Genomic DNA, 12865 nt, shown 5'->3' with positions numbered 1-12865 from the left:
AGGGCAAAGTCTGCTCTCCCAAAATCCAGGGTAGCAAGCTTTTTGTGCTCCCTCCTCACTGTCCTCTGGATCCTAAACTGCACCATTTCATGGTCACTGCAGCCAAGGCTGCTCTTGAGCTTCACACACCCCACCAACCCCTCCTTGTTGGTGAGAATGAGATCTAGCACAGCACGTCTCTTCATCTTAATGGCGCAGGAGCGGTCTGTTCCCATGTGCCCAAAGACGAGCCAGCGGGGAAGAAGACCAGCCTGGCTCAACAGAGAATTGTGGCTTGATCTTAGGAGAAAAAAGAGGGTTTATAATCTTTGGAAAAGCGGGCAGGTCACTAGGGAGGACTATAAGGATGTTGCGAGGCAGTGCAGGGACAAAATTAGGAAGGCCAAAGCTCATCTGGAGCTCAATCTGGCTACTGCCATTAAAGATAACAAAAAAACATTTTTATAAATACATCAACACAAAAAGGAGGACTAAGGAGAATCTCCATCCTTTACTGGATGTGGGGGGAAACTTAGTTACAAGAGATGAGGAAAAGGCGGAGGTGCTCAATGCCTTCTTCGCCTCAGTCTTTAGCAGCAATACCGGTTGTTCTCTGGATACCCAGTACCCTGAGCTGGTGGAAGGGGATGGGGAGCAGGATGTGGCCCTCACCATCCACAAAGAACTGGTTGGTGACCTGCTACGGTACTTGGATGTGCACAAATCGATGGGGCCGGATGGGATCCACCCAAGGGTACTGAGAGAACTGGCAGAGGAGCTGGCCAAGCCACTGTCCATCATTTATCAGCAGTCCTGGCTATCGGGGGAGGTCCCATCTGACTGGCGTCTAGCAAATGTGACGCCCACCTACAAGAAGGGCCGGAGGGCAGACCCGGGAAACTACAGGCCTGTCAGTTTGACCTCAGTGCCAGGGAAGCTCATGGAGCAGATCCTCTTGAGAGTCATCATGTGGCACTTGCAGGGCAAGCAGGCGATCAGGCCCAGTCAGCATGGGTTTATGGAAGGCAGATCCTGCTTGACGAACCTGATCTCCTTCTATGACAAAGTGACGCGCTGGGTGGATGAGGGAAAGGCTGTGGATGTGGTCTACCTTTACTTCAGCAAGGCTTTTGACACCGTCTCCCACAGCATTCTCCTCAAGAAACTGGCTGCTCTTGACTTGGACTGGCGCACGCTTCGTTGGGTTAGAAACTGGCTGGATGGCCAAGCCCAAAGAGTCGTGGTAAATGGAGTCAAGTCCAGTTGGAGGCCAGTCACTAGTGGCGTCCCCCAAGGCTCGGTGCTGGGGCCGGTCCTCTTTAATATCTTCATTGATGATCTGGACGAGGGCATTGAGTGCACCCTCAGTAAGTCTGCAGATGACACCAAGCTATGCGCATGTGTCGATCTGCTTGAGGGTAGGAAAGCTCTGCAGGAGGATCTGGATAGGCTGCACCGATGGGCTGAGGTCAACTGCATGAAGTTCAACAAGGCCAAGTGCCGGGTCCTGCACCTGGGGCGCAATAACCCCAAGCAGAGCTACAGACTGGGAGATGAGTGGCTGGAGAGCTGCCAGGCAGAGAAGGACCTGGGAGTGATGCTGGACAGTCGGCTGAATATGAGCCAGCAGTGTGCTCAGGTGACCAAGAAGGCCAACGGCATCCTGGCTTGTATCAGGAACAGTGTGACCAGCAGGGCTAGGGAGGTGATCGTCCCCCTGGACTCAGCTCTGGTGAGGCCACACCTCGAGTACTGTGTTCAGTTTTGGGCCCCTCGCTACAAGAAGGACATCGAGGTGCTTGAGCGGGTGCAGAGAAGGGCGACGAAGCTGGTGAGGGGCCTGGAGAACAAGTCCTACGAGGGGCGGCTGAGGGAGCTGGGCTTGTTCAGCCTGGAGAAGAGGAGGCTCAGGGGCAACCTTATCGCTCTCTATAAGTACCTCAAGGGAGGCTGTAGCGAGGTGGGGGTTGGTCTGTTCTCCCACGTGCCTGGTGACAGGACGAGGGGGAATGGGCTTAAGTTGAGCCAGGGGAGTTTTAGGTTAGATGTTAGGAAGAACTTCTTTACTGAAAGGGTTGTTAGACACTGGAACAGGCTGCCCAGGGAAGTGGTGGAGTCACCATCCCTGGAGGTCTTTAAAAGACGTTTAGATGTAGAGCTTAGGGATATGGTTTAGTGGGGACTGTTAGTGTTAGGTCAGAGGTTGACTCGATGATCTAGAGGTCTCTTCCAACCTAGAAATTCTGTGATTCTGTGTGATTCATTGGCTTCTCTATCACTGGGAAAAGGAAGCTAAGCTTTCTGTAAGCTCCTCATCTGTCCCCAGGCAGAGCTCCATGCACTCCAGATGCTCATTGACACAGAGGGCATTGCCATCTCCCCTGTCTGCCTTCCTAAAGTGCCTGTATCCTTTGATTCCATCACTCCAGTCTTGGAAGCCACCCACTATGTCTTCATAGTATCAATGAGGTCATAGCCCTTGTCGTGGTTCCGCTCGAGTGGGCAGCCAAGCTCCACCACAGCCGCTCTCTCACTCCCCCTCCTCAAAGAGGAATGGGGAGAAAATATGTGAAAAGGGCTCAAGGATTGAGATAAGGACGAGAAAATCACGCAATAATTATTGTAACGGGCAAAACAGACTCGGCATAAGGAGATAGTAAGATTTATTGCCTACAACTAACAAGCGAGAGAAGTGAGAAAACAAAGGAAAAAAAAAACCAAAAGCACCTTCCCCCCCATCCACCCTTTTCCACCTCCTCCCCCCGAGCAGTGCAGGGGAACGGGGAATGGGGGTTATGGTCACTCTACAGCACTTCTTCTCTGCCGCTCCTTCTCGGTCACTCTTGTCCCCTGTGCTGTGGGGTCCCACCCACGGGATGCAGTCCTTGATGAACTGATCCGGCGTGGGCTTCCCACAGGCAGCAGCTCTTCCAGAACTGCTCCAGATATGGGTCCGTGCCACGGGGTCCATCCCTCAGGAGAAAACTGCTCCAACCTGGCTCCCCTACGGGCAGCAGCTCCTGCCAGGTCACCTGCTCCTGCGTGGGCTCCTCTCCACGGGCTACAGGTCCGGCCCGGAATCTGCTCCGGCAGGGGTCTTCCACAGGCGGCAGCCTCCATCGGTGCAGGGCCACCTGCTCCACCGTGGTCTCCTCCACGGGCTGCAGCGTGGAACCCTGCTCCACCGTGGTACTCCATGGGCTGCAGGGGGACATCCTGCTTCACCATGGTCCTCACCACAGGCCGCAGGGGACTTCTGCTCCGGCGCCTGGAGCACCTCTCCCCCTCCTTCTACACTGACCTTGGTGCAAGGCTGTTCTCTCACTCCCTTGACTCTCCCGGCTGCTGTCTGGCGCAGCGTTTTTTCCCTGTCTTAAATATGCTCTCACAGAGGCGCAAAACAACATCGCTTATTGGCTCGGATCTGGAAAACAATGGGGCCCTTCCCAAACATGGGGCAGCTTCTAGATCTTTCTCACAGAAACCACCCCTATGGCTCCCTGCTACCAAAACCTTGCCACGTAAACCCACTACAGCCCTGCATCCGTAATTCTGTTTGTTCCCCATGTCAGGTGAGCTAGCACAGAGACATTTAAATTGGGTCCGTGATGAAGCTGTCTTACTGACTGGAGTAGCTGGAATGGCTGGAATTCCTTTGCGCTGCTTTTCAGGTGCCCTCCTGCTGATCCGTGACTCTTCTCCAGACTCTGGACATCCATTTCTAACACTGTCTTCAAGTTGGAAGGAGCATGATCGACAGAGGTTCTCCTCCCCTGGAAACTCTTGTTTAAAACCCTCTTCACCAGATTGGTGAGCCTATCACCAGAAATATTCTTCCCCTTATCTGACAGATGGACCCCATCAGTCCCCATCAGACCAGGTTCCTCAAAGCAAGTCCTACTGTCTAAGTAGCTCTGTCTGTAGCACCAGTCCTGCACACCTCTGTTGATTTGACTGACCCTTTCAAAACCCTTCCCCTTGAGCTGGAGGACTGATGAAAATGCTACCTGTGCTACTGAGTCTTTTCTGCTGCTCCCAGGGCTCTGTAAACTCTCTTGACAGTCCCCAGACAGCTCCAGCTGCTCTGGTGCCCTCATGGAAGAGCAGCAGCAGGTAATAGTCCTTAGGATTATGAGGCTTGTCCGTTTCTTGGTGATGTGAGCCCCTGGTAAGCAGCAGACTTACTCAAGAGCAGATTGGGTCAGCAAATCAGGCTGCCTTACCCAGCTCCACACCCCTGCACTGGGTATTTTGTTCCTTTTCCATCTGCAGGGGGTAAAACGATTCTGCAAGAACACCTCAGGCTTTAGGGACTCTTCCTCCTGCTGGTCCTTGTCATTGCTAGCTTCCACTGTCCTGCATTATTAGCAAAAATGATTAATTATGTAACTCTGCAGAGTCAGGTGTTTGGCAATCTTTCACAAAGCAAGGACACCTCTGGCTTGAATCACCATTATTTATACACAGCAAACTTGTGAGACTATCTCTTTTGCTAGTTTTAATTGGCTATTTCATCTCGCCTAACTTACCTCTTCTGAGTTTGCCCATTACAGAGGACAAAGGGTGTGTGTGTGTGTGGAGAGGAACCAAATCCCACATAACATACATTAGTATTCTGATGGGTGTGGTTTTTAATATGTTAATGACCTTCACTGAGCTAAAGGTTTCCATAGGTCAGCCTGGAATCTTCCTGCAGCTGTTTTTTTTTTTTTTTTTTTTTTTTTTTTTTTTTTTTTTTTTTAACCTTTCATCCTTTATCTCCCTTGCTTCTGCTATCTCAAGGCTACCCATCTCCCTGTTTTCTTTAAGGTTTCCTTATTTTCCCCAGGTTAAGACTACAATTGGTCCTACTAATGCAGCCCAGAACACCATTACCCTTCTATGCAGCAAGGGCACATTGCTGTCTGTTGGCCATCTTGCTGTCCACCAGGACCTCCAGGTCCTTTTCTTCTGCCAAGCTGCTTTTCCAGCTGGATGTTCCCAGCATGTCCTTGTGCCTTATATAGTTCTTCCCCAGGGGCAGGACTTTGTGCTCCATTTTTCCGATTCACCTTGGTGAAAATTCAAATTATTGAAAATTACAATAGGTTTGGGTGGTAAGAAACAAAGACATAATTGAAACAATACCCTTCCTCCACCCCTGCTTTGCCCAGGTTCAGCTTCACTCTATTATTCCCAGTCCCTCTCCCCACCACTTGGCACAGGCATATGGGGAATGAGGAACTGCAATCAGTCCTTAACGGCTGTCTGTTGTTCCTTCCTGCTCACACTTTTCCCCTCCTCCAGTGTGGGTCGTGTCCAATGGCTGTAGTCATTTAGGATAAACCTGCCCCACACTGAGGTCATCCCCCCTATTACTCTGCCATGTAAATCCAGCACAGCCTGGCTGTTCAAACTGTTTCCCCTTTATAGAGTATTCTACCTCACTGTCCACTGATCTAACATACACTTTGTCAGCATGTCTACAAGGACATTAATGGGAGGCAGTGTCAAAATCCCACTAAATAGTAGGTATAAAACATCATCTTTCCCCATCATCCAACAAGCTGGTCACCTCTTCATAGGAGTTTAACAGGGTAGTAAAGCATGATCCGTGCTTCGGAAATCCATGCTGACTGTTCATAAGCACATTCTTGTCTTCTGTGTGTTTGGAAGTGGTTTCCAGGAGTGTTTTCTCCATCAGCTTTCCAGGGACTGCAGTGAGGCTGCTTGGACCATAGTCACCCAGGTCTTCTTCCTATTGCCCTTCTTGAATTTAGGGGTAACATTTGCTCTCTTTCAGACTTCAGGAGCCTCTCCCAGTTGCCATGACCTTTCAAAGATAATGGAGAGTGGTCTCTCAGTGACATCAGCCAGATCCCTCAGAACTTGAGGATGCAATCCATCAAGCTCCATGGACTTTTGTATGCCACATTTCTTTTAAGTGCTCCCTAACTTGGTCCTCCTCCACCAAGTGTAACATCTTCTTTTCTCCGTTCTGCCTTCACTCCTTCCTAAAGAAAATTCAACTTTGTTTCTAAGGCAACTAGAAATACTTCCTGCATTGTATTTTTCAGGAAGAAACTGCTGTGAGAAATGATATTAAGAGGAAAACCCTGTGAAAATCCACAAATAGTTAGATTCAAAGACATTACCTTCTCCAAAGGGAAAGTTACACCCTTTTCAAGCAGGTTTCTTTTAAGGGTATCTGCCAAGTCCCAAGGACAACATGCTTCCATTACCATTGTAACTTGACAGTAAAGCATCAGTCTTAGAAGAAAACGTGATCTTCAGAGTTGCACCCTGAGTTAATCTTTAACATTTCATTCTTCATTTCAGTTCCACTGTTCAGAGTTCAGTCTCTTTGATCTGAGACAGAAGATGGAGAGACCTTTCCTACCTTACAACAGGTGAAATACACATTTTATTCTGAAATAAGGTTCACTTCTGATGCTGGGCAGTGAGCATTCAGCTGGATGCATGATTGTCTTAAACTTCTTCCTAACACCAAAGTTTCTTTTGCATCTGATCGTTTACAACACAACAATGCAGCCCTCGTATGAAAGATGAAGTGTGATCTTCTGGCAGAGGAATGTCAGATTTAAACTTCAGTACCTGATTCTTTCTTTCATTTTTCTTTCCTTCTGCAGGGAGATGGTGCATAACCCACTGTCATCCTGCATGAGTTAAGGCTTAAGTTCACTTTCTCCGGCAAGAAGGTAAAACAGCTATCCGATATCATTGTTCACCTTCATACATCAAGACAGGTAAGGCGTTTCTCTTTTAACTTTTTCACTTCTGAACAAACCAAGAATGTCAGGCTTCCATAGAGATGGAAAGGAACTGCTCTATTCCCTTCAACAAAGCTGTGCACGCAGGGGCCAACAGTCTCTTCTCTCCACCCATGTCTCCTTAAGTGTTGTCAGGGAGGAAGTGTAGGCATCAGCAGCATGTTTGTTCCTGATAGCTCTTGCAGAGAAAAATGAAAGGGGGAGAAAGGGGGAGAAAGCTGAGGTATTGACTAGCCAGATGGGTTAGGTTTTGCTTCACCAAGGATTTGTCAGTTGTCTTTGGTGTATGGAAATAGCATTTATCTTGCAGCATATCTCTGAAGCGGAGGCTGCAGAGCAGGAGAAAAGGTCTATATTCCCTTTCTGAAGGGGACTGTTTGGTTCAGGGAAGCTCCTCCCTCTGTTCCTCCCCCCACACACACCCCCCCCAGCACAGTGTCTCAGGGTAAAATAAATGCTTTGCAGAGATGTTAACAACCTCAAACTTTTCTGATTAGTTTGAATAATTAAGGTTGTCATCTTCTATGCAGTGAATATCAGGCCTTCATGAAAATGTCTTTTTTTCTTACCATTAAACCATCCATATTAACATTCTACTGCATTCAATGAATTTGTGCGTTTGATACAAGTTGCAGTGCCAAAGTTAATTTAATTTTCTATCCTTCTAGTAGAATAATGATTGTTTATCTTAAAATATGTCACACTATGTCTATTTAGCAATGCACATGAAGCCCATGGGAATTAAGACAAACTGTTGTTTTTTGTTGTGTTTCTTCTTGTTTGTTTGTTTTAAAATGGCATATAAGCATTCAGTTGGTTTTGTTCTTTGAAGTTATAAATGTTGATCTGCTAGTCAGTGAGGGTTTTTTTGGTCTCTCCTCATATAACACAATATGTGTTTTTTTAAGTCAGAGAAAACAAAAAAATAACATTTGTTAGCAAAAATACCTTTGCTAAACAAAGTATCAGGTCTCAGCATTTGCTGGCTGGAACTCCTTTGTCCAGATGCTCCCATATGTGTCTGATCCTACTTTCTGCTCTCTGATGTATCCAGTCTCATCAGTACAATTCATCTCAGTTGTATTTGGGCTGGATGTATGGGGTTTCACTGAATTTCAAAAGAACTTGCAATATTCAAATGGCAATGAATACAGCTAGGAGAGAAGCTGCTTTTGTCTAAGCACAAACATCTAGTGACATTTTTGGTATTTCCAAGCCATTTGGTATTTATAATCCAGATGGCAATAGGTTTCTACAAGTCCCCCACCCAAATGCCTGTCCTAGTATTCCAGCAAGAATAATACAATCTGAAACACTTTAATCACAGCCTTTAATCACCAAATAATAGAATCACAGAATTACACAGAATCACAGAATCACAGAATTGAAGGGGTTGGAAGGGACCTCAAAAGATCATCGGGTCCAACCCCCCTGCCAAGCAGGTTCCCTAGAGCAGGTTGCCCAGGTAGGTGTCCAGACGCGCCTTAAATATCTCCAGAGAAGGAGACTCCACAACCTCCCTGGGAAGCCTGTTCCAGTGCTCCGTCACCCTCACTATGAAGAAGTTCTTTCGCATGTTGGTGCAGAACTTCATGTGCTCTATCTTGTTGCCATTACTACTTGTCCTGTCCCCAAAAACCACTGAAAAGAGGTTGGCCAAATCCCTCTGTCTCACACACCTCAGGTATTTATACACACTGATGAGATGCCTTCTCAGTCTTCTTTGCTCCAGGCTGAACAGACAGGTCTCTCAGCCTTTCCTCATAAGGCAGATGCTCCAGGCCCCATATCATCTTTGTGGCCCTCTGCTGGACTCTTTACAGGAGTTCCCTGTCTTTTTTGTACCAGGGAGCCAGAACTGTACACAGTACTCCAGGTGAGGCCTGAGCAGGGAAGAGTAGAGGGGGAGGATCACCTCCCTTAACCTACTGGCCACACTCCTTTTAATGCATACCAGGATCCCATTGGCCCTCTTGACCACCAGGACACACTGCTGGCTCATGGTCAACCTGTCGTCCACAAGGACCCCCAGGTCCTTCTCTGCAGAGCTCCTCTCCAGCAGGTCATCTCCCAGCCTGTACTGATACATGTGGTTGTTCCTTCCCAGGTGCAGGACTCTACACTTGCTCCTGTTAAACCTCATTTGGTTTCTTCCTACTAACCTCTCTAGCGTGTCCAGGTCTTGTTGAATGGCAGCACAGCCTTTTGGCATGTCAGCCACTACTCCCAGCTTTGTGTCATCAGTGTACTTGCCTCGGGTAGACATTTTTCCCTCATCAAGTTCATCGATGATGTTGAACAAGAATGGACCCAGCACTGACCCTTAGGAAACACCGCTAATCACAGGTCTCCAGCTGGACTCTGCACCACCAATCACCACCCTCTGAGCTCGGCCAGTCAGCCAGTTCTTAACCCACCTTACTGTCCACTCCTCTATCCCACACTTTCTCAGGTTTGCTAGCAGGATGTCATTGGAGCCAGTATAGAAAGCCTTGTTAAAATCAAGGTAGATGGCATCAACTGCTCTCCCCATCTACCCAGCAGGTGATGCCATCATAGAAGACAACGAGGTTGGTCGAGCATGATTTCCCCTTGGTGAATCCATGCTGACTACTCCTCATAACCTTCTCTTCCAATTGCTTGGAGATGGCATCCAGAACAAGCTGCTCCAATACCTTTCCAGGGACAGAGGTGAGACTGACTGGCCTGTAGTTTTCTGGATCCTCCTTCCTGCCCTTCTTGAGGACTAGAGTGACATTGGCTATCCTACAGTCTTCAGACACCTCTCCTGTTCTCCAGGACCTTTCAAAGATGATAGAGAGCAGTTCGGCAATCACCTCTGCCAACTACCTTAGCACACATGGATGCATCCCATCGGGATCCATGGATTTGTGTGCTTTGAGCCCACTCAGACACTCCCAAACCACTCCCTTATCATCAAGGGGGGAGATCTCCACTTCCCAGACTCTTTCTCCTCCCTCAAGGGTCGAGGAGTCCTGGGGGGGAGTCCTTGAAGTAAAGACTGAAACCAATAAAGCATTCAGTATCTCCACCTTCTCAGCGTCTCTTGTTACCAGGACACCCCCCTCGTTCAGCAAGGGACCCACATTATCCCTAGTCTTCCTTTTACTGTTTACATACTGAAAAGAACCCTTCTTATTATCTTTTATCTCTTTTGCAAGCCTCATCTCCAGGTGGGCTTTAGCCTTCCTTGTTGCGTCCCTGCAGGCCCTGACAACATTTGTATACTCCTTCCAAGAGGACAGGACCTTTTTCCACATTTCATAGATCTTCCTCTTCCTTTCGATCTTGTCGATGAGCTCCTTGCTCATCCACACAGGTTTCCTTCCCCCCTTCCATGATTTCCTACTCTTAGGGATGCACCGATCCTGAGCTTGGAAGAAGTGTTATTTAAATGTAGCCCAGCTCTGACATGCACTCTTGCCTTCTAGCAACCTAGCCCATGAGATACCCCCAAGCAGGTCCTGGAAGAGGTCGAAATTGGCTCTTTGGAAGTCCAGGGTAGCAATTCTGCTTTTTGTCTTACTTCTTTTACCAAGTTCCATCTTGAACTCCACCATCTCATGGTTGCTGCATCCCAAGATGCCCCCAACCTTCACATCCCTAACAAGCCCATCCCTGTTGGTAAGAGTAAGGTCCAGAAGTACCCTCTCCTCAGCGGCACCTCCACCACCTGCATCAGAAAATTGTCTTCAATGCATTGTAGGAACCGTTTGGATTGTGCGTGTCTGGCTGAGTTGCTTACTCAGCAGATGTCTGGATGATTGAAGTTCCCCATGAGAACCAGCGCCCATGATTGTGAGGCTACCTCCAGCTGCTTGTAGAAGGCCTCATCGACCTTCTCCTCCTGATCAGGTGACCCGTAGTACCCCCCCACAACTGTGTCCTCCATACCAGCCTACCCCTAAATTCTCACCCACAAGCTCTGCACTTGTCCTTCACCCTCCTCCAGGTGGAGCGGGGTACACTCTAATTGCTCCCTCACAGAAAGGGCAACACCACCCCCTCGCTTCCTCAGCCTGTCTTTCCTAAAAAGGACATAGCCCTCCATGACAGCATTCCAGCCATGTGAGCTGTCCCTCCACGTCTCTGTGATTGCAATGAGATCTTGGCCCCATGACTGAACACAGATCTTGAGCTCATCCTGTTTATTTCACACATTTCGCACTTTGGTATACAGGCATTTTAGGGAAGCAGCAGGCACAGTTACCCCTAGAGGGACACAAGAAGATTCCGGATGGAATATCAGAATTATTACCTCCTCTGAGGAACCCTCAGATGATCTTATGGGACAACTCAGAGGTTTTTCCATACTATCTTCAACAGTGACACCAGTGACAACATCCCCCAGCCCTTCTCTGTCACTTTTAGCTCTCCTCCCTTCCCCCATCAAACCTAATTTAAAGCCCTGGTAATTAGCCCAGAGAGCTTGCTCCCCAACACACTTGTGACCCACTTACTGAGTTGAAGTCAGCAGCCCACACACCTGGCTTCTCAGAGGCCTGCCCATGATCAGAATACCCAAATCCTTGGTCTAGACACCACCCGCTCATTCACCTGTCCTGTTCTCCTTCTTCTTTCTGGGTCCTGGTCACCCAGAGGGAGGACAGAGGAGAACACTACCTGCGCCCCTGATTCCTTCAACAACCTTCCCAAGGATGCAAAGTCCTTTTTAATATTCCTAATTTTTCTAGTTGCAGCTTCCTAGGATCCAACCTGAATGACAACAGGAGGATAGTAATCCTCCGGTTTAACGAGCTGTGGCAGAGCCTTCCTAACGTCTCTGACACATGCCCCAGGAAGACAGCACATCTCTCCGGATAGGTTATCTGGGCGACAAATAGGAGCCTCAGTGCCCCTCAGCAAGGACACCTCCTTTGAGGAGATGAGGAGATGCAATGCTCTCATCTCTAGGCAAGGTTAATGCCTTTCCCATATTAGGTCTCTAAATTAATGTCTTCAATAACATTTTCTAGTTTCTTGTGTGCCTATTATCTGTAAAGAGTCAATTTCGTTTATCCCAAATCCCATGAAAACTCCTGGAGAGTGACAAGAGCAAGATTCAGCATCGATGAAGTTGATGAACATTTATGAAATTTAGTGCCAGTTGCAGTGTCACATTCAATGGCCTGACCTACCTGTGAAGTTCATGGGGATGTGGACAACATACTTAACAGTGTCATCTCATTCTGTGGTGCAAGCATGATCTTTAGCTTCTTGGATGACCTGGGAACCAAAAGAGCCCATTTCCCTCCATGTACCACAGACTGAAGGGCTACCCACTCTAAGAAAAAAAATACAGAATATTGAACTATGGCAAAGTAGTAAAGATACCATACCAAAACTGTTGCTATGGGAACTGAGACAGCGACAGTCAACCATGTACTGGAAATGTCAAACTCCACAAAAAAGCCAGAGACCAGAGAAGGGTATGTTTTCTAGCACAGGGCACCAAAGTTGACCCTGGTGCAGCCCTAAATTATCTCAGGTTTGTGTCAGTGCTGAATGTGGTTGGCTGTGTCAATTAGTTACATGAAATCTTGTGTGAAGTTGAAAGAGAGGTTCTGATTTCACTCTGAAGTCTGATTGTTTCAGGGAGCCGTGTCTTCATGATAGAAAAGAGGACAGTTTCCCCTTCCTGTAAACCTTTGTACGGAAGCTGCTAAACACCATTTCTTCCCTCTTTCTTTACCCATCTCATAACATGGACAAAGAGACTTGTGAAACTCAGACCAGAGATTTAAATTGGTGTGTTAATTCATGTGTTCATCAAATTTTGCAGAAAACAGTGTGGGCTGGGTTGTATTTTTCTGTTTCTTGCATACACTCTTATAACCTTCTGGGAGCATGGTAGGCTGCAAGAAATTCTCAGAAGCTGAAATTTAAATTGAGACATCTGGACAGCAATAGGTTTTCCTGGCATTTAAACTCAATTGCTTGAGTGCATTGGAAGGCGTGTTAGTGCAATTTAAGAAATGTCCTGTGTTTAGGACAGATTTCCCTTCTATTATACTTACCTTCTGTGTCTTTTTCAGGTCAGCTGAATTATCATTCTACATATGTAACTGCAGTCATGGAGCAGAAGAATTGGCTTT

The 12865-nt window shown here is 47.6% G+C and overlaps 2 long non-coding RNA genes across 3 annotated transcripts in view; one reads left to right on the top strand and one right to left on the bottom strand.

Moving 5' to 3' along the window:
• Positions 1-2625: 2625 nt before the first annotated feature.
• Positions 2626-6160, bottom strand: LOC311429540. 2 transcript variants are annotated; one of them, XR_014688282.1, is made up of 4 exons: positions 6114-6160; positions 5534-5791; positions 4855-5030; positions 2626-4335 (listed from the first exon to the last, which is right to left on the bottom strand). It is a non-coding gene; the product is annotated as an uncharacterized lncRNA (long non-coding RNA). The 2 variants fall into 2 exon arrangements; XR_014688281.1 differs by having other exon boundaries at positions 2626-5030.
• Positions 6161-6247: 87 nt separating this feature from the next.
• LOC311429539 overlaps positions 6248-12865 on the top strand; it is a 9379-nt gene continuing 2761 nt past the window's right edge. The window contains exons 1-3 of the long non-coding RNA XR_014688280.1: positions 6248-6368; positions 6609-6725; positions 12806-12865. The exon at positions 12806-12865 is cut by the window's right edge and continues 42 nt beyond it. This is a non-coding gene — a long non-coding RNA (uncharacterized lncRNA). The remainder of the gene's footprint in view (positions 6369-6608; positions 6726-12805) is intronic.

Source organism: Aythya ferina (assembly GCF_964211825.1).
Source record: "Aythya ferina genome assembly, contig: HAP1_SCAFFOLD_1335, whole genome shotgun sequence".
Lineage (NCBI taxonomy): Eukaryota > Metazoa > Chordata > Aves > Anseriformes > Anatidae > Aythya > Aythya ferina.
Note: the sequence above shows the minus strand (reverse complement) of the source record. Positions and strands in the feature narration are given on the sequence as shown.